The sequence below is a fragment of the Suricata suricatta genome, chromosome 10, assembly GCF_006229205.1.
Source record: "Suricata suricatta isolate VVHF042 chromosome 10, meerkat_22Aug2017_6uvM2_HiC, whole genome shotgun sequence".
Lineage (NCBI taxonomy): Eukaryota > Metazoa > Chordata > Mammalia > Carnivora > Herpestidae > Suricata > Suricata suricatta.
This window is the reverse complement of record NC_043709.1, coordinates 29,576,027-29,601,288: the sequence shown is the minus strand read 5'-3', so window position 1 is coordinate 29,601,288 and position 25,262 is coordinate 29,576,027. Positions and strand designations below refer to the sequence as shown.

At 38.5% G+C, this 25,262-nt stretch overlaps 1 long non-coding RNA gene across 2 annotated transcripts in view; it reads right to left on the bottom strand.

Annotated features, from left to right (window-relative positions):
* Nucleotides 1-547: 547 nt before the first annotated feature.
* LOC115305501 overlaps nt 548-25,262 on the bottom strand; it is an 85,796-nt gene continuing 61,081 nt past the window's right edge. For both annotated transcript variants that reach the window (XR_003914811.1, XR_003914812.1), the window contains one exon: nt 548-1,035. This is a non-coding gene — a long non-coding RNA (uncharacterized LOC115305501). The remainder of the gene's footprint in view (nt 1,036-25,262) is intronic.

Below are 25,262 nucleotides of genomic sequence, written 5' to 3'. Positions count from 1 at the left end.
AACCAACAAACAAGTTGGGCCAATCTTACACTTGTTTGGGGTGGTCCATTCAGCCTCATGTTCAAAATTCATTTTTACCACTTAAATGACTTCAGACAAACTGACATCCCAAACTCTCAACCCAACCTGTCATCTGCCTATTTCCGAAAGAGAAACTGATTTTTAAAATATCACACTTGTATCTTAATTTTACTATATGAAAAGCAACAGTCCAACCTGGACCTGAAGTAGCAACTCACCCTGGAGAAATTGGAGAGTGGAGGGAACTGTGTCAGATACAGCTCATGGTCCTTGGAAGTGGGGTGGGAAGCTCACTCCTTAGCACCAGCCACATGGATAATAACAGCTCCAGCACTAACAATCTTCTCTATTTTTCAATTTTTCAGAAATTTAGATTTATGCTTTAGCATTGGAGGAAAAGATTTGGGGTTTTTTCCCCCAATTTTAAACACTCTACAAAGACCAACAAAACACATCTGATGACCAGACGTGCTTTGTGTACTCCTGCTTGGACCTCCTAAAATAATTTTGTGTGTCTGTATATCTGTGTTGGGAGGAGGTGGTGGTGGCAAGAGTGGAGAAGTGGGAAAGAAAAGAATGTTAAAGTTTAGTTCTACTAAAAGTTGAATTCACATGTTTCCTTACTTCTTTTCATTAGTTGCAATAATTTATAACCTGTAATTATAAATTAATTGAGATCATTCAGAACTCTTATAGTAACTTCTCCTCTTTATGAAATCTACTGTGATAGACTTTATTAATTTATGACATGATATCTAACAAAGTTTTGGTGGTTCTAAACATCTTAAAATCACCAAAAGAACTTTGCAAAATTACTTCCATGTGCTCCAATTCTGGTGTCAAGCTTAACTGCTTGACTTGATAGAAGATAATTGCTCTTGACTTGATAGAAGACTGTTGCTTACTTGATAGAAGGGGTCCTGTGCCGGTTAGTTTTCTGTCAACTTGACTGGGCTAAGGGTTGCCCAGATAGCTGGTAAAATGTTACTTCCTGGTGTATCTGTGAAGGTGTCTCTGGAAGAGATTACATTTGTGTCAGTAGACTGAGTGAAGGAAGATCTTCCCCCAATATAAGTGCGAACTCCATGAGCCAATTTCTGAAATAAATAAATAAATCCTAACAATATTTCTCTGGAGAACCCTGTCTAGTACAGATATTTGGTATTTTAATGAAATTAGCATTTGAAATGATGGGATCAATGAAGTAGGTGACCTCCCTCAATACAGGTGGGCATCATCCAATCCACTGAGTGTCTGAAAAGAACTAAAGACAGAGGAAGGAGGAATCCATCCCTTTTTTCCTGCCTTGCAGATTAAGCTGGGATGTCTCATCTCATCTTCTTCTTTTGAATATCCACCTCCTGGGTTCTCAGGCCTTTAAACTGGGACCAAATTACATCACCAATTTTCCTGGGTGTCCAGCTTCTAGAGGGCAGATCATGGGACTTGTCAGCCTCCATGATGATATGAACAACTTGTTGTGAGAAACGTATCCTATTAGCTTTGTTCTCTGGAGGACCCTGACTCATACAGGTTCTTTTCTGAACCAGAGTAAAAATGTTCCAGACAAGACTGACTGTGGCCAGCTCAGGGCGCTTACTGATTTCCTGTGTCCCACCATGCATAGTTTCATACACTGATGATCAAAATCTCCTCTTCACCATGTTTCACTCCCAACATTCTATTAAATCCTTTATTAATTTTTGGCTTAACTGGAGCATATTTACAATTCTTCTTTATACAAATGTATTTTTGTAAAAGCTGGCACTTAACTGACACTTTTTTCAATTTCAGTTGGTCCAATACTTACCTACACTTAACTACTGAAAGAACTCTAGCAAGAATAGCCATTCCTAATTGGTGCCAAATGGTTTTTTTTAAATGTCAACATATTTCATATCAATGACCTGAAATGACAATAACTAGGCTTTCTGACAGCATACAAGAATAAAAAGGTCTCTTTTCTTGATAATTACCCCACATCTGTATGGTGGCGAAATGGGAAGGGTTTCAATGACTCAGTGTTGTACAACACGAAAGGGGTGGGGGAAAGACAAGTGAGCACAAGGAAACTAAGACCTACCAACTTCCTTATTTCAAAGAAACAGAAACACTGGGAAATGGAGGCTAATGCCATATTATCCAGAAAGGGCTTTCAGCTCTCTGCTCTTCCAAATCAGTGTTAATTTTTCTGACACTGATGAAATAATTTATTAATCTCCAGAACAGCAAACTCTCAGTTGTATACTCTGAATTGGAAAGATGGAGGTGATATGGATAAATCAAATGGAAAAGAATCAGTGGAATATTTTCTAAAGTACTGTACATGTTTGGCTTTGGCAGGAACCTCATGCTTTCGTGTAGTAACACTATATTTCCTTTCCTAATCAAGTTTGGATTAGTTGAAATGAAAACTAGTTTCTGCTTCCTAAGCCACTGAAAACAAGGAAGGATGGCTTAGAGCATTCTTCTGGCTAAAGTGATTGCTGTTTAACCAAGGGCAAGCCACAAAGCTGAATCCCACACTCTGATAATCTGGAGCTCCATTTAACACACATTCTGCATAAAAGAAATTCAACATTCATGACTAAGAGAACCCAACTCAAAAGCAATAGCATCACCTTCCTTCGCTCCCACCAAGTGAAAATAAACTAGAGAATGGCTAGGCTCCAAAACAGTGAGTTGCTAATCATCATGGTTTTCGCCTCTTTTAGAGGAAATGAGATGTAATCCAATGCCTGCATGTGCCTTTTCAGGAAATTGCTCATCTGTCTAATTAAGCTCCTCTTTCTTCACAGGTCTGCGGATACATTGAACAGACATATGGCTTCCAGAAAACCTTCTTGCCCTCTTTCTGTTGGTCAGTGGAAATTTCTGATGTGAGGGAATCCCCTTAAAATGGAGATGTTTTTTAAGCTCCATTTTAAGGAGATTCCATCACCTTGTATTAATCACTGGCTACACTTCACCGACACTTCATTAGAAAGTGTCATTTCCTATCGGAAAGCACTTTTGAAAAAGCATAAATTAAAAGGCCTTAGAGACTGCTAGAACTGCCACAGAGCATCTAACTGCTCACAAGCTTCAAGTTTATATGTACTCAGGCAAGAATGTTCCAGTTTGTTTATTTGTTTTTCCAGTGGAATAGTTATCGTACTTTGCCCTCTCCTCCTTTCATAGCATACCACAGAGAACCTACACTCTGTCCTACCGTCCACCAATTACCCTTGCTTTATTTCCTGTCCCTGCAAAGTTAGTACAACCTACTTCACTTCTACCACAATCATTTACCATTTCCTTCCTTCTAAGTCAGCTTCTGTATTTCTACTTCAATTAAAGAATAATGTAACAGGCATTTTTGGAGTCTAATGTCAGATCCTGGGGATATGAAACAAATAAGATGAATTTTTTTTGTCCTCGAGAAGCTTACAATCTAGTGGGAAGAAAAATACAGAATTAACCCCAAACCCCACATCCAACTACAACACGTGTTAAAAAAAAAAAGATAAAGATAAAAAGAAATGTCTGTAAACAGCATGTTAAAGAAGCCAAGAGGAAGATGCAAGATGTCCCTATCCTCTCTACTTATGGAAAAAAAACTATTATTACTTTGAAATGCTTTGATACTTTGCCAATAATACTGTGTAAATATATGGTCATTCATACATAATTAGAGAAAGGTGGTTACTAAGCATCTTCTGCCACCAACCTATTGAATCTAAAATACTTACAAGGAACAAACTTATTTATGAAGTTATTTATGAAGTTACATGTACACAGAATAAAATGAAGTTACATGCACACAGAATATAATGATAACTGAGGTTAAAAGAAACAAAGATCATAGCACTGAAGTCTCCTGAAGCCAATAACCTCCACCACCATCTCAAAAGGCATAATACAGTGATAATAGTACAGGCCTAGAACCCAAGTCTCATTCAGTTCTACTCTCCATGTAACCTACCTTGAATAAAAACTACACAACTTCTTAGATCTGTTGAAAGGCATCACAATGGAGATAATTATGGGCCTTCAAGCAAATCTCTGAATTTGAGATTTAACATTCCAGTGGTTCTGGAATGCTTTCAGCTCTATCCATGCACACCAAAATGGTTGGGAAATGTTCAGGTCAAGTCAGTTCCATTTCATTAAACAATTATTTGAGCCCAGGGAGTCCTTATTATTTGAACCTACATTATACCCCATCTCACAATTACCTGGTCGCTTGGGGAAGCACAGAGGCACCATCCCACAAAAATATTCACAAAGTGCAGACTGATCTCTTGTAATACTAGTCACAACCTACCCTTCACTTAGTCCTAGCTCATATCTCCACCCATCACATCAATACCAACTCTGACTTATGGTGTAGCTATTGTAGACATTTCAGCAAATAATCCAAATGCAATGCACTAGATTGCCAAGCAAAATGACAAACATTGCAAAAGTTGTAGTATTTCATAAGACTGATGAAAGTGATATTGGAAAACTTCTGGGATCACACACACACAAATGAATTGGCAGAGGTGAACCTATTAAAAATTAATGGATAAGAAAGGCAGCTCAGTGGCTTGGTCAGTTGAGCATCTGACTCTTGATTTTGGCTGAGGTCATGATCTTCCAGTTGATGAGATCAAGTCCCATGTTGGGCTCTGCACTGACAGAGCAGAGCCTGCTTGGGATTCTCTCTCTTCCTCTCTCTCTGCCCCTTTCCGACTCAAGTGCACTCTCCTCCGTCTCTGTCTCTGTTTCTGTGTCTCTCACAATAAATAAACTTAAAAAAATTAATGAAATCAACAAAGATATAAGCATGATAGGCATGGCAAAAAAGAATTATTTGATAAAAGAGATTAACAGAATCTTTTAGGATAATTGACAAAGCCCTCATTTAAGGCAAAAATAACCTTGATTATAATACAAAAGGTATATATCCATTAAGTGAAGATTTGGATATTGCTGTCACATCATTTTGTTAGAAAAATGAGGCTGAAAAAGAATGATCAGTATTTGACTCCTCTCTGTTTTCTTAAATTGTTAAATATAATTTTTTCCCAGTAATGGATGCAATTTCCTCTTCCTTTAACTGGCCATGGTAAACTTAATGAAAATGGTAAGCATTAACAAGATTCTGGGGCAAATGGACACTGTACGCAGGAGAATAGTTTGATAATATCTATCAAGATTTTTTTAATGCAGTTGACACACAATGTTATACTACTTTCAAGGGTACAACATGGTGATTCAACAAGTGTGAATGTTATGTTCTGCTCGCCACAAGTGTAGCTACCATCAATCACCCTACAATGCTATTATAGTCCCATTGACTACCTTTCTTATGCTGTATCTTTTCTCCCTGTGACTTATTCCATCATAACTGGAAGCCCATATCTCCGCTCCCCTTCATCCATTTTTCCTGTCCCTCCATCCCTCATCCCTCTGGCAACCATCAGTTTGTTCTCTATTTCTGGGTCTGATTCTGCTTTTTGTTTATGTAGTCATTGTTTTGTTTTCTAGATTCCACATGTAAGTGAACTCATATGTCATTTTCTTTCTATGACTTATTTCTAAAGTGCTAAATACAATTTGACTTAAATTTATTTAAATATAAGTAAGAATTAACAAATGATCATCAAGACATTTAGTTTCCTTTTGAAGACACAGAACTGATCATACTTCTTTTAGTAATTTTCATAAAAAATACTTTGTTGGTTCATTTTCAGGAGCGTTAAATATATATATTTAAATATGCATATGTATATGTTTAGTAATTTTCCTCAGATAACGAAGACCCACTTGCTATTGCAGCCATGGTCCTTGTCCTGAAGAAGCTTCTAAAATCCTGCCAGGCTGCACCACCAATCAAGTCACAGGTGGGGGGTATGGCTGCAGCCAGTGCAGAGGAGTTGTCCAAATGGTGTTCCCACAACAATACCCATGGTCAATTAACTTAGTGCTGATGGGAGGGTTTTGCTCCTTATTTTAACCTAGGCTTTCCCTCTGATTAAATGGAAAGACCTACACGCTAACTTCATTTTCCCAGGACTAATGAAAGAATAGCCATCAAAATAAAAAGTGTCTAAGTGTTGAATTCCAGTTTATGTACCTCAGATGGCCAAGGATGCCTAGTTGGAGAGGTCAGGTGCAATGCAATGAAGCACATGTAAGCACCAGAGGATCCTGCCCCAAATCAGCATGTGGGTAAAGCAAACAGCCTCCTCCACCCCAAGTGCCCTGGCCCTCTGATCATGGAAAGTTTTCTGGAACTCTATTGGAAAAACACTGCTCTCTCTACCATAGGCTACAAAGCCCTCCATGGGCATCAATTTTATATCAACCCTTTTCTTCTGAAGAGGTAACTTTGTACAACATAAAGACCCCAGATGTTTGGAGTCAGACAGGCTGAGCGTCAAATTCCACCTTCATATTCACAAACTGTGTAACTTGGACATGTTTCCTACCTTTTCAAAGCCTCAGTTTCCACCTCTGTGATATAAAAGTAATAAAAGCTACCTCACAGAGCTGCCAAAAGACTGCAGATGAACCAATGGCTCTGAATGCCCAACAATGTGCAGGCTCTATAGCAGGCACACTTTTAAAAAGAAGTAAGTTCCCACCACTTCCTCCAGGGCTACAGAGATTATGGGGAAGCAGAACCTCGCTGGCACCTGGTGGGAAAGGAGGAAGTGAAAGGCGAGTAAGGGAGTGAGGAGGAAATAGAAAGGGTGAGACCCACTAGCCTTGCCAGAGCCACCCCCCCCATCCCGTTTCACCCACGACTGCTTCTTATCTCACAGGGATGAGGGTGAGATATTTGTGGGTCAGAAAGTACAAACTCAATGCATCTGACTCAGAAACCGGGCCAAGTTGTCCGGTTTAATACATAATCATAAATAAATACAATCACCCTGATCTAATTCTGAGGCTGGGCCACTCCCAGCCGAGAGGTTCTCCTATCACTGGAAGGAAACCCACTCAGGCCCCCATGTGACAGTTGCTAATGGTTTTCTAATCTCAGTGTCAGAACTTTCATGACTGAGGTTCAGGGTGTGTGTGTGTGAGTGTGTGTGTGTGTGTGTGTGTGTGTGTGTGTTAAGATAGTATATTAGAGGTCTTTTTCAGAACTTGGAAAAACATAGCTTCAACAAAAAACTGGCCAATGTTTATGTTAGTCTTTATCTTCAAGGTCTGAGTACTTTCATCTGCAATCAGTCAACAAATATTTATTAAACCCTGAGAATATTTGCTGGGCCAGGCACCGTGAGTAATTCAGAAGAGGCGGAGGGTGCGGACTCCACGCTCAAAAAAACTGCAACCAGCTGAGGTGCACAAGACCAACGCCCACATGAAATAACTGGCCGATGGGACCAAACAAAACCTCTATGCTCTAGTGATGGTGTGCAAGAACGCCTCCTGCCTCAGAGAGTTGTCCTGAAGCTCAGATATGATGATACACAGAAGGCTCCTAGCAGGAACATGTGTGTTTAACAAATTCATCTTCCCTTCCCCCTAGGAGAAAATCTAGGGCAGAGCAATGTCAAAGCCAAGGCAGCTGGCAGTTACAAGAAGGAGGTTATCAACAGCTAATGCTGTTGAGAGATTTTGACGAAAAGGAAGTTACAACTGACCGTTTAGAGAACTGTTCCTGAAGTGTGATGAAGATCAAAGTCAGTTAATAGCAAAGAGTTAGGAACAGAAGGCATATCTAGAAAGTGAAGGCAAACAGGCATAAACTATACCTTTGAGAGGTTGGGAAGGGAAAAAGAAGAGAGAAAACCATGGAATCTAGTGATGGCCATTCTGTTTCTTTTTTGCAACATGCAGCTCTATTTAAAAGGTTTTTCTACAAAAGGGGGAAGCATTGGAATATTCTAGAACCTTCCACAGCTCGAATCTGAAGCCAATAAGGCAACCACAAGGCATCGTGTCTCCAAGGAACTCAAAAATAGATGGAATCAATTCCCTTTTTAATATTTAATTTAAAATGTTCTAAAATACAAGAGAGACCTAATGGAGAACCAGGGGGAACGGAGGAGGGAGAGAGAGTTTGGGAGAGAGAGGGATGCAAAACTTGAGAGACTATTGAATGCTGAGAATGAACTGAGGGTTGAGGGGGAATGGGGAGGGGGGAAAAGAGGTGGTGGTGATGGTGGAGGGCACTTAAGGGGAAGAGCACTGGGTATTGTATGGAAAACAAATTGACAATAAAATATTATGGAGAAAAATAAAATGTTCTAAAATAAAAATAAATCACTTCCCTAGAAATTAAAAAGATATAAACAGCCCTGTTTATTTGATCAGAATGCATTATAACAAGGCAGACAAAAGTAGTGGCTACTTAGCTTTGTCTACAGTAAGTTAAGGGATTTTGCCTAGGACTTTGCTAATCTTAGTTCAAATTATTAAGAGTTAGTCTATACTTTAAGCCAATAAACATTGACTTATTACATTGGCTTTTTATATCCCTCCTATCACTGAGTAAATATTATAGGAAATATAAGGATGTTCATAGCAAGCCTTTCGCCCTCTTCAACAAAATAGAAACAACAGAAAATGTGTAAGTAACTTGTGTACAAAGGACTCCATGACCAATTTAATAAAAGGTTAAAGATATTAGGAGGAGAAAAGAGAAAGAAGTTAATTTTGAGTTGGGAGGGTGGAGTTTTCCAAAAGAGGGATTTAAGTTGGGTTTTGAAGAAAACGTAGGAGTTTCTAAAGCAGATATGACAAAGAAGAGATGAGGGGAGGTGCATTTCCACTGGAATCCAGGCAGGAAGAAGAAAAGAACAAAACCAAGGGTCAGGGCGCCTGGGTGCCTCAGTCAGTTAAGCGTTCGACTTCAGGTCAGGTGATGATCACACAGTTCATGAGTTCGAGCCCCAAATCAAGCTCTGTGCTCACAGCTTGGAGCCTGGAGCGTACTTTGGACTCTGTGTATCTGTCTCCCTCTGCCCCTCCCCCAGTCTCTCTCTCAAAAATAAACATTTAAAAAAAATTAAAAATTAAAAAAAAACAAGTGTAATGAGGATAGTCATAAACAAGACACCAATCTGACAGCACGAGAAGACAGTTGAAATGTCCACTGCACCAAAACGGACTCGACCAAATGCAAGTCCTCTAGATGGAATATCGGCATCTCTGGGTCTTTCTGTCTCATTCATTATTGCATTATTACTCATGGTGCTGTTTCGTAACTTCACATTTCAGCTCTAGGGTCGATTTTTTTTTCCCATTGTACTCATAGAGCAGAAAGAGGAAATAACTCATCCAGCAGTGGGGATTTCTTTGTCGCGTTTGGAAGAGCGATGCTGGGGGTGGCTGACTCTGCCAAAATGTTTCCTTTTTCTCTTGCTGTTTGTCAGATATTATTGTTGAGCAACCCTGGTGAGTGTCATCAACATGCAATCTCATCTGATTTATCTTCCTTTCCTCACTCAAACTCAGCCCTTTGCCCCTTTTTTTCTGGCTCATTTAGAGTTTCACAACCTCTTACCTTTAATTGCTGAGTAAGTGTAACACATTGTATAGCTGGCATCAGATATTATAACCTCCAAGGAAAAGGACTCAGGGTCACAGAAATGGCTGTGGCTGTCCCTGATGCCTTAATCTTTTAAATTCCATTTCTATTTTTTTCACAGATTCAGACTCAAAACAGTACATTTTTGCGGCTATCTTTTCCTCCAAGTCCCTCCGTTTTGAAATGTGGATGACTTCAGTAAGTGTTCCTGTGAGCTCCAGAGAGCCCCTAAAATCAGGCTCTCCAGAGACCCATTAAAAAAATTCCATACCAATAATTCATTGACACGAGAACAGGCAATGGAATATTTGAGTCTAATGGGATCCTAAAACTGGTTTTCAGTCACACAAAGAGAAGAAATTAACGTCTTTGTAGGTCAGAGGCTTTTACAGTGTCCTAGAGACTGGGCCACCACGGTTACTTTCTCCACCCTGCAAGCACAGATACGAAACCTTTACACTTTATCCCCAAGTGAACCCGGCTTTCTATGGATCAGCCTAGAACATCATCCAGTCTCCCTCAATTTCTCCTTCTCAATAGGAAGAAAACTGGCTTGGGTTTTGATAGAGGCTTCTTGAGCACCATTCCAGATCTGAGTGTTAAATAAATATATGCAGTTTGAGCCCAGGGAAAGATGTGGATGTACTAAAAATGGCTAAATAAAGCAGGAAGGAAAAAAGACAAGGCAGCATGTTTATATTTTCAACAGTCTATAGCTTTCATAGACCCTGTCATTCCATGCCAGTGTCTGGACTCACAGACTCAGGGGCGACAAGCATTTTTAAAGCATTCAAACCAGGAAGGATGGTTAATACATTACAACGTTCCAGGACCTTCCTTCACATCCCTGGATGCAAGCAGGCCACTCTACCTATTATCTTTTTATATAAATATCTTCTCTTGCCCATAAATCCTGAAAGGTCAAATTCTGGGAAGTCACTTGTTGTCTCTGTCAACACACCGAGGAAGCATGTGCAGTAAGATGTTTCCTGCCTGATGCCATCTTTGTTTCCAAGTTACTGCTGGAACCGCACAGCCTTCAACAGCACCTGGAGCTTAGTAGGAGTTCAGCAAATATTTGTTGAATACTGAATAAATTTACCGAAAAAAAGGGCTTATTGTTGGTGAAGGGTCCTCGTAAGTACCTACCTGGCCACAAATCAGCCTGACTGCACCAACCAAACTCTGTGCTCTCTAAATCCTTGCCATTTGCTTTTTTTTATTAGGCTCCCAAGCATTTCTAACCTTTTGAGTTTAGCCTGGATATGTCCCACAAGCTTCAAGCAGACTAGCAACTTTTATGGCTGTCTTCGAAGCAGATTGCTGATTAAAATGGCTTCAGCACCACTACCTGGCTTATCTTGATTCTCACAGTCCTCAGTCCTAAATTCCAGAGCTACGTGGATAGAATTCCATATGTAACATGCTGATATAAAAAAGTGAAAATGAGGCAGGGAGGTGGTTACGAAATGTGAAAAACTGGTTCTAAGGTATCTTCCGATGGTCTCTGCCTCCTGGTCTCCATGCCCTTACGTGGTCTCCCCTTCTTGAGGATGGTCTGGACTTAGTGCTGGCTTCTAACAAACCGAATACTTTAGAAGTTATAGTGTATCAATTCCAAGACTTGATTACAAGAGTGCTGATTCCATTTCATCCTCTCTCTTTCTCTCTCTTTCATTACCTACTCTTGGGAAAACCAGCTGTCATGTGAAGCAGCCCCATGGAGAAGCTTCTGTGGCAGGGAACTGAGGTCTCCATGCCAACAGCCAGTGAGAACTGAGGTCTGCTGACAAGCACCTGTGTGAGCTTGGAAGTGGATTCTTCAGCTTTCCTATGGATGATTGTAGTCCTGGCCAACAGCTTGATGGCAACCTCCAGAGAGACCCTGAACGGGAGTTACCCATCAAACAACCGGGATCTGACCCACAGAAACATCAGAAAATAAATGTTGTTTTTAAGCTGCCAGATTTCAGGGTTGTTACATAGTTATAGAGAATGAATACGTTAAACTTGAGGCCAGCAAACACTTTTCTTAAAGGGCCAGATAGTAAATATTTGGGGATTTGCAGTGTGTCTATTGCTTTCCTCGGTTCTTCCATATTAGGCCGAAAGCAGATACGATTCGTCAATGAATGCACAGGGCTGTATTCTTATAAACTTAATTTACAAAAATAGTCAGCCAGTTTGTGGGCTATAAAGTGCCCATCCACAAATTAAACCAGTGTGTTTTCAGTCTTTATGGTTTCTTATATTTCATTGTCCTGAAGCTACCCAATGGAGAAACAAACGTGGTCAATTCAGATCATAGTTTCCTCTATAATGTGAAGGGAATATCCTCTCCTATTATTACTCTTAAAATTACTATTAGAAAGTGAGGTTGGGTTACTCTGGGTAAATCAAGTAAGATGCAGGGAAAGTCCCTTCCAGAGTTGGAAAATAAATAAAAATCCAGACCTTTTTAATCCCAGGAGAGTTTAGAAGGAAAATAAAGACAGGCAGTCTGAGGAGACAGTTTGTACAAAGCACGATGCACAGAAATGAGGGGAAATGCTTTAGATACATGTGGGTAAGCACAAGAATCCTAAGAATGTCAGAACTGGTCCCCCATTTGCATGAGTATAGTGGAAGGCTCAAAGCTGTGAGGAGAAACCCTGAACCTTTTAGACCAAAGAGGCCCAAGACTGATAACACAGCTTTGGGGAAAGTAGACTGAAATAAGGTTTATAACCTCCCATGGACTTGGCACCGAAAGGAGAAGATACAGAAGTGCTCACGTGGCCACCCAGAAGTTGCAGAAGTGCCAAGACCACTTGGTCAGCAGAGTCCAGAGCTGGTTAAGGATGGGACCTCACTGACTGAGGCAATAGCGGTGACCACTGTAGGCAGCAAAGGAAGGGACCAGATTTTTACTTCTTTCTCGTCTCTGGAAAAAGTTCTCTCTGCATCCTACTTTTCTTTTCCCCAAAGCACCATTCTCCTAGTGCGTACTCAAAGGTCAGAAGGGCCTGCTGTAAGAGCAGCACATTTAGCAGATGCCAACAGGCAAAGATTATCCATAAGTCTATGGTTATGGATAAGCCACCTCTCCCTTATTCCCAAGAAGATATACAGGCCCCTTCCACCACCACTGGTCTATGTGCCACCTTGGCAAAAAACAGAAAGGAAAGCAACTCTGAGAGAGTGAACATTTACCCAAAAGAGAACAAGGGACCTCAACACACAATAGTTTAAATCAGAAGGGGTTGAAATACTTTTACTTGATGAGTTCACATTGTTTTTCTTGCCAGCCAGAGGGATGGGGCCTCATGAGAATTTTATCTCAGCTATTATATTAGGGTTCTGTTGCTGCCACAACAAATTGCCTTAACCAAGTGGCTTAAAACAGCACAAGTTTCTTGATCTTACAGTTCTGTAAGTCAGAAATCCCACATGAGTTTCACTGGGCTAAAATCAAGGTCTCTGAGACTATTTCCTTTCTGGAGGATCTATCCTTTCATTTTCCGGCTTCTAGAAATGGCTTATATCCCTTGATTCCTGGATGCCTTCTCCCATATTCAAAGCCAGCAATATGGTATCTCCCTGACCATGTATCCAGCGTCACATCTCTCTCTCTTACCCAGCTTGTAAGAGATCTCCATTTTTAAGGTTCTGTGTGATTAAGCTGGACCAACCTATGTAAGGTGACATCTGGACATCCTTGGGGCAGGAAGTGACACTCTGTCTACCGCAGCTATGGAAAATAAAGGAGCAACATTCCATTTCAATGTGTGCCACCAATAAATTTGGGATCCTGATGATAATAATACCCAATACTTCACTATAATTTATATTTGGCACATATTGTAATATAAGAACTTTCCAAATATGACACATTCTACACAAAGAGCTAATTCTTTTACTCTTCGATTAACTTTGAATTAAAAATTTAGAGAAAAATACATAAACTATGCCTATTGGAGGTAGCAACCTTACTCAAAAGAAAAGAAAAGAAAATCCAAGGCTCTTACAAACATTCACCTAACCAAAAGCGCATTTCCTTGTAGAATTCCAAAGAGAAATGCGTGAGCTATGTGACCAATAAGAGATAGACAAGACTTCAGGGAAAGGGTCTTAAAAAATCCCTGAAATTGAAGATTTGCTTCAATTAAGGCTTAACAAGCCAGTATAATCTGTCATTAAATTAGGCAGCTTAATTAATTATTGAATGGCACCAAACATGTAAGTTATATAAGAAACTTCTACCAGAATAACACTTACTACAAATTATGTGCACTCTAAATGAACTGATATTGCCATTATTATAAACATTAATAGATGTATATTGCTTGAGAATTCTGTGTTAGTTTGGGTTTGGGGGAGTGCATGTCTTTTGTTTTGAGGGCTCTTTTTAGTTTTCAGACTATTATCTAGGTTGAAGCTATATTGTGAAAATTATTACTGTTATTCCTTCTAACCATCTCTTATTTTAAAAAGATGTTCAATAATCAATTATTGATTCAAATAAAACACACCCATGTTGTATAGGATGGCCTTATCTCAAATGAGCTTTTAACGATTGGGTTTACCATAAGTTAGACCACTTCCACAAAAGGGTGTTTCAAATATAGAGAAGGAGACAATGAATGTATTTGACAGTGAGCATATCTAGAAATTCCTTTGGAAAAGTTAAATGTTTGGGGTTCATATTGTTTGTGGTCATTCTTGGTGTTAGATACATTGATAGACTTGTACTTTTCTGAGGTCTTACAGACCCTAAAAAAGCACATTTTTTAAATTATAAAATGCTCAGCTTAATGACATTGCATAAAGGCCAGTTTTAATTATTTTATTCTTGTTGTTGTTGTATTTTGTTTAGATTTTTAGAACTAATTGGAATTCCCTTCAGTCATTTTCCAAAGCTTGTTTTTCAGATAAGTTTTTTATGTTTAAGTTTTTTTACTGTTTATTTATTTTTGAGAGAAAGAGAGAGAGTGGGGGATGAACAGAGAGAGAGGGAGACACAGAATCTGAAGCAGGCTCCAGACTCTATGCTGTCAGCACAGAACCCAATGTGGGGCTTGAACCCACGAGATCATGATCTGAGCCGAAGTTGGCTGCTCAACCAACTGAGCCACCCAGGTGCCCTTGAGGCAAACTTTTATCCATTCTACAGAAACTTCCCTCAGGAGAAGGGAAACGATCAAAACATACATTTTCTTTTCTTTTCTTTTAAGAGGGAAAGAACAGGGGAGGGGCAGAGAGAGCGAGAGAGAAAGAGAGAGAAACCCAAATAGGCTCCACACTGTCAGCACAGAGTCAGACATGGGGGTTGAACCCACAAACTGTGAGATCATAACCTGAGTCAAAACCAAGAGTTGGAGGACTCTTCACCACCTGAGCCACTCAGGCTCTCCCCAAAACACTCTTTTTAATTATTACCTACATTTCTGCAACTTTTCATCTTCTTTGTCCAGTCACCTGAAGACGTACAAAGATCAGTGCAATCAGGTCATTTGACAAAAAGTAGACCCTTAAAAATGAATGAGGCAACCTCATGTGGACATTTGTTGTATCGAAGACATCTTCAAATGGCTAAACCAAACACGGACATAACAGAAGAGGAAAGTTACAAAGAAACATAAGAAATGTAAGACTGAACATTGTGGAAATGTCAAGGAAGAACAGAAGATACAACTGAGTAGATTAAAAAAAAAAAAGTTTATTACAAGGATGGGGCACTGTACTGAGCCATGAACTGACAGGAGGCTGTAATGATTAACAGGAAGGGTTTATCAGTCATTAGGAACAGTAGTATAAGTGCTTAATTTTGCAGAGAATCAGAAAGCAACACACACATCCCTATATTTATCAAAATGTAGCAGATACAGATCTTAATCACCACCTAGAGGAATAGAAGGAGCACAAGGTATGGATATAAAAAGACTTGGGGAATGAGGAATGTGGTCCAGTCACCTTGTGGTCACTTACAATTGTAGTATCTTACAGAAATTATTTCCCCTTCATGAGCCTCATTTTAACATTCTGTAAACATTGCGAGTAATAAAAAACAAGTCAGCATTATTGCTTATTTTTGTAAACAAGAAGTGTAGCTCCTGGTATAACATGTTATGTTTGAAATAAATATTATTTTATTATTATAGAATTTCTCCATAGCAAATATATCACAGACCTTCCTACTTCCTTATATGCAGATAGATTTCCTCTTTTAAGATTACTCTGCTGTAACTTCTAAATTCTTTTGCTAAAATTAACTCTGGGATCTGGAGACTAGAATAATAGAATTCTCACATAAAATTTTTCCAGGAGCAAGCTACTGCAAAACTGCTAAATATAGAATATGCAAAAAAGAGGGATATGAAAAATTATGGACATACCAGAAAATTATGGCTATAAAATTTCAAAGTCACATTGCAAAATGCCAAATGCTAGAATTCCTATAAACTTAATTGTGTTTATTTCAGGGAGAAAAAAATTTGGAAAGCTGGGTTTGAGAAGTTCCTCACATTTTGGCCTACCACTTCCAATAAGGCTGGAAATTCACTATCAGTCCTCACACTGGAGATGTATCATTATCTAAACAATCATTTCCATTTCACAGAAATCCCAAGACTGTTTTTCTAACAATTGAGCCATAACAGTGCTGTTCCCATGGTTACCAAGAGTTCTAATTTCAGTTCCTCAATATGCATTTTATCATGTAAGATTGTACAATGTTTCAGAATAGGCCACTCTTAGTTCCACATGCTCTTTCTATTATTTTTCTCCAAGTTTCTCACAACCAATCCCCATGTCAGCTTCCTGTTTTGCTCATTTTTTGACTAAAGTTTGTGTACCCAACATATACAGTGATCATATTTCTGGCCAATAAATACAAACAGTGGAGTAGTTGAAGGACAGAAATTGGACAAAGGTCATAAGAATTAGCTCCTCATCCCTGTCCATGGCCCTCGATTTAGCCATCATCATGGTGGTAAAGGAAAGAACCACATGAATCCCCGACTACTGGGTCTTCCGTGATTCAGTGATCCCATTTTATCTCAGTTTGAATTTATTGACAACGAAGGAATTTGATGTTCACAGCTCTGAAAAGTGCTGTCTCTAGAGATTATGGCCTTATATCAGAGTCTATAGAATGAATTTCATAGGTGTTCATCCAAATGCCTGAAATTATATCTAGAGGGTTGTGTGTATGGACATACATACTGTTCCATGGAGCTGAGGGAAGTCAGCTGGGGAGTGGGGAGGGACCGTCCATAGTCTTACTCAGACTCTCAGAAACATGCATATAGCAAAAATGGCTTAAACACTTCTCCTGGACAAAATCTGTGGTTTGGGAAAGCACTTGGAAGGGCCAAATTGTTAATAAAAATAGTTTTGGTAAAATTAGTATTATCTCCTCGGTCATTGAGGGGTATTAAAATTGGGTATAAAATTTTGGAAAATCAACATGGAAATGTTTGATAGGACTCATAAAGATGTTCCCCTTCTTCAATCCAGTCACTGTATGGCAAGGAATATACTTTTAGAGAAAAAAATTCAAGAAGGCAAAAAAGTAAAGTGTTCATTTTGATATTATGAATTACAAGAAAAAATTAAAACCCAATATTAGAAACTGGTTGAATAAATAATGTGACATCAACACAATGAAACATTATATGCTCACAACTAAGAATATCCTATAGGAAAATATAGACATTTATGATGAAATATTAAATGAAATCACAAATGCAAGTATTTATAGTATGAGTAAACTGATTATAAAATATGTAAGCTTTTGAACAATAATTTTTGAAGTAGTTAGAGCAAAGTAATGGAATTTGTATGATTTTCTTAGTTTAAAATCCTCTGAAACTTTGATATCCTATCAGGTAAATGTTGAATTAAAAACAGACTTCTGTTTGAACATGACAACTTGAAGGTGTATATTTTTTAAATTTTTTAATCTTTATTTTTGAGAGAGAGAGAGACAAAGTGCAAACAGGGGAGAAACAGAGAGAGGAGGAGATACAGAATCCAAAGCAGGCTCCAGGCTCTGAGCTGTCAACACAGAGCCTGTTGCAGGGCTCAGACTTATGACCACAAGTTCATGACCTGAGCCGAAGTCGAATGATTAACAAACTGAGTCACCCAGGCACCCTGAAGACACATTTTGATCTTCATTCCTTTCCCACACTTCACTAGAATGACACTGAAGATGTGAATGGGGGGGAAAAAAAGCAATAAATCTATAAGGAAAATGAGGACAGAGAAAAAAATGACAGCATCAAAATTTTAGAATCTATGAAGCCAACAAATGAAGATGACTAACATTAAAAAGGTGAAAAGTTAAACATACACCAGCAATAGAATGAAATCAGGAATAAACTTGAACCCTGAAACATTTCAAAATCAAAGACATCGTTCACATCTAAAAGAGACATAAAGATGTGGCTCAAATTTGAAAGCAACTTCTGGATCATAGCCAAAGCAGTAAGACCCATTCCCTGCCCAGGTTCACCTTTCCCAAACTGCTCAGCCAGAGAACTTTCCCTTCCCCACCCAACAGAAAAACGATTCTTTAGAGGGATTAAAGCAGGACAATCTTATAGTGTGAACAGCTGAAGTCAAAGTGACATTCTGAAAATAATGCATTTAAGTGATATATCAAAGAGTGGGGTCCCTCCCCTGTCCTCACTCAGTCCCCAGAATGCACCAGCAGCCAGGTTAGATCCCTGGGCAGGAAAATTTCAGATGACCAGCCTGTGAGAAAAGATCTACAAATACTGATGGTTGTGGTTTGCCCAGTAAAACATCCCAACCAAATCATGCTGGAATAAAGCCCACCAGAGATTCCAGACAGCTTCTTAGTGCATCAGGCTTAAGTATGAATGGACACCCACAAAACACAAGACATTTGAGGAAAGCTTTGAGCATAAGGGACAGCAACCAAAACAAACAGTTAAAGAGACTGGGAGGGATGAGACAGAAAAATTCTTCTCCAAACAAATATCTACAGAAAGATAAGAAAAGATATTGCAGCTATGGAACAATGAGAAAGATGCTGCTTTTAACGAACATCAAGAATACAAGAAAGAGCTCTTGAAATTTAAAGTCTGATACTAGAAGTTTAAAATGCAGTAGTGGGATTGGAGGGTAAAGTGGAGATAGACTTCTAGAATGTAAGACAAAAGACAAACAGAAGACAAGACAGGCCAGAATGCTCAACATTTAACCAACAAAAGTTCCGGATAAAAAGAATGGAGAAAAGAAAAGCCAGATTTTGTTAAAGAAATAATCCAAGAAAAGATTCCATGAACTGAGTATGAAAGTGTCCATCACATTCTCAATACAATAAAGAAAACTCCATATTAAGGTTTAAAAACATGAACCTTCAGAAGACCAAGAGTGAAAAGATCTCAGATCTTCCCCAAAAGAAAAACAGATCAGAAGCCAAGAATCAAAATAACATCAGACCTGATTTTCTGAAGGCAATTCTGATGGAAAGGTAATGCTTTGAAAATTCTAAGAGGAAATGCTACCTAATATTGAAGTCTATACCAAGATAAATTATTCATCAAGAGTGGGAATAGGCTTGAAAGGTTTCAAAACTGTACTTTCCGTGCTCTTTCTCCCTGGAACTAGTGGAGAGGATGAACCAAGAAAGGGGAACCAAGAGATGGGAATCAGGAAACAGTGTCCAATATAGGAGAGAGTTGAAGGGAATTTCCATGATGGTGATGATTAGGGGGATCCCAAACACACAGCAGAGCAGCTAGACTAGAGAACATCAAATCTTCCCATTTCAGAGGGATAACTGCAATACTTTTAACTAAATTTAAGATTTTATTTGATAAGGTTGAATATATTGAAAGAGGATTTATAATTCTGGAAAACAGTTTGGAGTTAAACTGAGATAGGTACTTGGAAAATAAAACAAAAAGAAAAAAGCTAGATAGTGATGACTCCAGAACAAAGAAAATTTCTATAGGAAAGGAAAGGAAATGAGAGTGCATTGCACAGTTCACCTGTGAATGAAGTCTATGTGGTTATGAAAATATAAACACTGAATATTGATTTCATGTGAAAGAATAATAAGATTATATCTAGAAAATGGAGAGAGAAAAAAGTGTTTTGGGAGAAGCATGTATCACAAAATTAAATCAGCTTCGGATTAAAAAAAATAATAGGTACTATTATTTTAGGGAGAAAAGTCTCTGTACACGTTTTTAGAATGGTGGAAGCAAATACTAGAATAAGTAAGGGACTTGAAATAGAAATTAAAATAGATGCTAGAGAGGAGTTGAGGAGTGACTGATATTTTTTTTTCCTTTTTAGTTTAGGGGGTTTTTTTGAATAGTTTATTGTCAAATTGGTTTCCATATAACACCCAGTGCTCTTCCCCATAAGTGCCCTCCTCCATCACCACCACCTCTTTCCCCCCCACCCCCTTCCCCTTCAACCCTCAGTTCGTTTTCAGCATTCAATAGTCTCTCAAGTTTTGCATCCCTCTCTCTCCTCAACTCTCTTTCCCTCTTCCCCTCCCCCTGGTCCTCCAATAGGTTTCTCCTATTCTCCTGTTAGACCTATGAGTGCAAACATATGGTATCTGTCCTTCTCTGCCTGACTTATTTCACTTAGCATGACACCCTCAAGGTCCATCCACTTTCCTACAAATGGCCAGATTTCATTCTTTCTCATTGCCATGTAATACTCCATTGTATATATATACCACGTCTTCTTTTTTTTTAACTTGTTCAATTTTTTAATTTCTGAGCCATTTAGGGCTAATAATTGATGAAGTCATAGAAAGAGACATCTTAAAAGATCTAGGTACCATCTATGAGGGCTTTCGACAATACTAGTTAGTTCATTTCCTGATCTTTGGGTATGGTTTCTTTCTACTATCCTGTTGTGGCTACATGAATAAATTAAAACAAAACATCTCCAAGAAAGGGCTGATTTAAATTTTGTTCCTATTTCAAAGAAAATTTTGCTGTATCATTTTCCCAAAGAATTGAGCTGAAAAGTGTTTCATACTGCCCAGCCATTATCTTTTTTTTTTAATAGTTTGTCAAATTGGTTGCCATACAACACCCAGTGTTCTCCCCCATAAGTGCCCTCCTCCATCACCACCACCTCTTTTCCCCCCTCCCCCTTCCTCTTCAACCCTCAGTTCATTTTCAGCATTCAATAGTCTCTCAAGTTTTGCATCCCTCTCTCTCCCCAACTCTCTTTTCCTCTTCCCCTCCCTCTGGTCCTCCATTAGGTTTCTCCTGTTTTCCTGTTAAACCTATGAGTGCAAACATATGGTATCTGTCCTTCTCTGCCTGACTTATTTCGCTTAGCATGACACCCTCGAGGTCCATCCACTTTCCTACAAATGGCCAGATTTCATTCTTTCTCATTGCCATGTAGTACTCCATTGTGTATATATACCATATCTTCTTGATCTACTCATCAGGTGATGGACATTTAGGCTCTTTCCATGATTTGGTTATTGTTGACAGTGCTACTATGAACGTTGGGGTACATGTGCTCTTATGCTTCAGCATTTCTGTATCCCTTGGGTAAATCCCTAGCAGTGCTATTGCTGGGTCATAATGGAGTTCTATGGATAGTTTTTTGAGGAACCTCCATACTGTTATTTTTAAAAGTCTTACTGACTTTCTAAACATGTACAGAATTAATAAAGTCAAGAGAAGAAAACAAAAAGTATAAAACAGGTAAAATAAAATGGGAAAGTAAAACCGACTTCCTTCCTAGATTCAGTTTCATAAAGGTTGACTATTCCAGATGACATTCAAATTGCAGCTTCCATTAATACTATAAAATGAAACCAGAAAAAAAGGACTAAAATTATTAAGGAAAAAGGACTCATAACAGGAATTTTCCAGAACTAAAAGCATGAACATTTCAATAAAAAGCTTCTACTACATACCCCAAATGAAGGAAAAATGCTCCAACTTAGATGCATCATGATAAAATGTTTTAGAACATGAAGGATAAAGGAAAATCCTAAAAGTTTCTATATAGAAAAAAACACAAAGGGGACTAAGATTGTTATCAAATTTCACAAGAACAACACTGCCTATTTTCTTTATTCTGTTCTCCTTAGATTTGCTTTTTTCCTCCTTATGTGAATATAAATGATTATATTTTATTATTCTCTTTAATAATGAAAACATTGCAAAGTTATACCTGTGAATATGTTTGAAAGCCAGTAGTTAATAAAAACACTTTGAAAAACAGTCACAATGAAAAAAAATGATTTTAAAGTGAGAGAAAATCATTTTAAACCTACAGTTCCATGTCCAGCCAAATTAGCAGTCAAATATAATGTAGAATAAAACCATTTCAGACATACAAAGACTCAGAATGTTTACTTCCTACACATCCTCTCTTAGGAACTTACTTAAGGATGTTTTCCAGGAAAACAAGGGAGGAAACTAAGAAAGGAAAAGTCTAAGACAAAAAAAATGAGAGAACTGTGCCAAAAACAAAAGACAAAATGAACCAAAACAAAAACCAAGAATTAACAGTACCTGTTAATGAAAACTGCAAAAAGCTTAAAAGATCCATCAATCTAGATGGAACAGAGACACCCAGAGAACATAAGGACTTAAAGTTGGTACTTTTCTTAGTAAGCTGAAAGACCTTAAGTATTTAATGAAAAAAGACAATATAAATTAGAATCTAAGAAAACCAAGAGTAAAAACTTTATTTATGAATGGAAATTAGGGGTGCCTGGGTGGCTCAGTCGGTTGGGTGTCCAACTTTGGCTCAGGTCATGATCATGTGGTTCACAAGTTTGAGCCCTGTGTCTGTCTCTGTGCTGACAGCTCGGAGCCTGGAGCCTCCTTCAGATTCTGTCTCCTTCGTTCTCTGCCCCTTCTCCATGCATACTCTGTCTCTCTCTCTCTTTTTCTCTCTCTCTCTTTCTCTCTTAAAAATAAATAAAGCATAAAAAAATAAAAAATAATGAAAATTAGCATTTGATATGATATGAATGATTTTTGAAAACTATAAAAATATAAGTAACATTTATTTATTTTAGTTAATTAGTTTATTAATTTATTTATTTAAACACAATTTATACACTGGAAGTCACACATTGGTAGCCCAATGGGCTACATCCAGCAGAAGTGTTTCATTTAGCTTACTGTGTATGTGTGTATGTGTATTTTAATTAAATGAGGTTCACATTTTCAAATCAGAAGGTTTCTCATGAAAATCTGAATTATCAGGCTTCTCTTAAACTATCAGGATATTTTGCATCACTGGGTCCACTTTCATCCAAACAACGCTTAGCATGCACCCACCAGTTTACCAAAGTTTACCAGTTTTTAACTCATGCCTGCCTGGTCTCCACAGCCTTTGAAGTTTCAATACCTCCCATATACAGTGTACTAACAGTTCAGTTATGGTCACAAAATAATAAAGAAGTATTTTTAATATTTCTTGAGCATGTCATCAATTACCTTGACAATGTAAAAATTGCCCATGACTAAAGCTAAGAGGTGAAAGGTGAGATGAAATGAAAGCAAGAATGGAGAGGCTATATACCTTCATTGTTCAAATTCAATCCTCAGGAATTAATAGAATAAGGTATAAATGTTAAGATACATTATTCTAAGTTATAAACCCACAAATAGAGGAATTTTAAAAATAATATAACTTCCATGATGGGAAAAGGAAAGAGTCTGATTTAGCTGCCATATCAGATTGTGCATAGAGGTCTAAAATTGATATATCAAAGACTAGTCATATAAACACTTTTGTCACTGATATGCTACTAATTACTCCCCAAAATTAAAAACAGACTAGTTTCAGAGTTCACAATTATTTCCTCTAGCACTGAAATTGTGTGTAAGGTAGGGTGTGGCCGGTGATTGCTGCTTTCAGCTAGAAGATATCTTTTCTCCTACCAGTCATTTGGAGTCAGAAGTAAAAATGCCGTAAGATTGAGATAACCAAATGTGTAATGTGTTTATTTAATTCTTTAGTTTGTAAGTTTTATTTAAGTTTTTAACATGTGCCTAGAACACTTCAATAATGGATGAAACACACATACTTTACACATGGAGAAATACACAAAACAGAAATTTTAGAAAACCCATGGTTGCAACAATTAAAATAAATGCAATTGTGCAATATTGACCCAAATGCCAATCTACAAAATGAAACACAAAACACCAGCGTCTATATGAAATAAAAATTTTAAATGCAACTTTCCACAGTATCCCAGTTTCAACTAAGGAGTACAACAATACAATTAATCCAAAACAATTCCAATACTACCATGGCTATGGGTTAAATGATTTCCAAAAATTGTGGGTTGAAACCAGTTCTCCCGTCATTACTACGTAAGAAGTGATTAAGTAAAGTTGAGGAGATGAGAGAGGGGAAATTGGGGAACAAGTGATCAAGTTGCCCTTGTACCTTAGCATTAGGCTGGTGACCATGAGCGTGAGTGTCTTTGTCCTATTAGCTTACAATGCTTATTTTGTTAAATAAGTGTATTCTTACAGATGAAGCCTGAGCCTGCTTGCAGTAGGAACTGAATTAGGTTTTTAAAATCCAATTCAGTGAGACCTCAAAGATCCAAAGTTTTATCCCACCTAAAGCCTGCTTCCTCTTCCCAGTTTAGGCCTAACTCGAGCTGTGACACCTGGACCAGAGACTTGGGGTCTGGCCAGGTCTTCTCTTTCCCCCACTCAACCTCCCACACCTTCTTTACCTGGTATCTTTGACCTGCTCTAGGATCAGCCTTAGCACAAAGATTTAAGAGAAACAGTCCCAGTCTTAGGTGGCTTTGCTAGAAAAGTTAAAGAAAAATAGGCTAGCTAGAATGGTCTGCTTAGCAATAGAACAAAAACAGAAAGCTTTGTTTTCAGTGGCTGTAGGGCCAAATATGAGTTTCTCAGAGTACTATGCCGTGGCACAAATTAGGACCCCTGTGAGTGCACAGGCTGTGAGGGCCATAGCATCTTGAAATGTACTCCACACAAAAGGATGTCTGAATGACTGGAGCCACCCCTGGGGGCGGGGGGCAGCGGGGGGGGGGGGGACATGCAGGAAGCTGAGGCCCTGAGAGGAAGTCAGAAGCAGACAGTTCAAGGATCTGGTCTAAATCAACAGAAACGGAGTTGAGTTTTCCAGCAATGAGATCTCTGAGGTAACCAATAAAAGTGACCTACGGGACAAATATATTTTCCATAGCATTTTTATGTGAACATATTACATATATCCATTAATTGAATCTTCACAATAACCCACTATGATAGAATTGAGTATTGTCCCCAGATAACAAATTATGAAACCAAAGCACAAAGGGGTTAAATAACTTGGCCCAGGACACACAGTTAGTGACTAGTAGAGCCACGATTTGAATCCAGAGACTCTGACTCCAGGGTCTAGACTTTTAATGAATTATATTAAAGGATCCCCTTGGAAAACAGATCATTGTTTATCAACCACACAAAGGTCTCAAAGCCAGATTACAACCATTCCAGCCACCAAAAATTCTTATGAAGTTCCACGTATTTCTTATACCATTTGCCATGCAAGGAAAACAGACCTGTGATAGTCTGCTAGTGAATGAAAGCAGCCCAGCCGCCCAATCGCCCCCAGCCAACAGCCAACCAACTGCCACATGGGAGCAAGTTTAAGAGAGACCAGAATAACCCTCCATATTAAGTCATTGGCCCATGAACTCATGAATTAAATAAATGCTTTTTGTTTGTTTCAA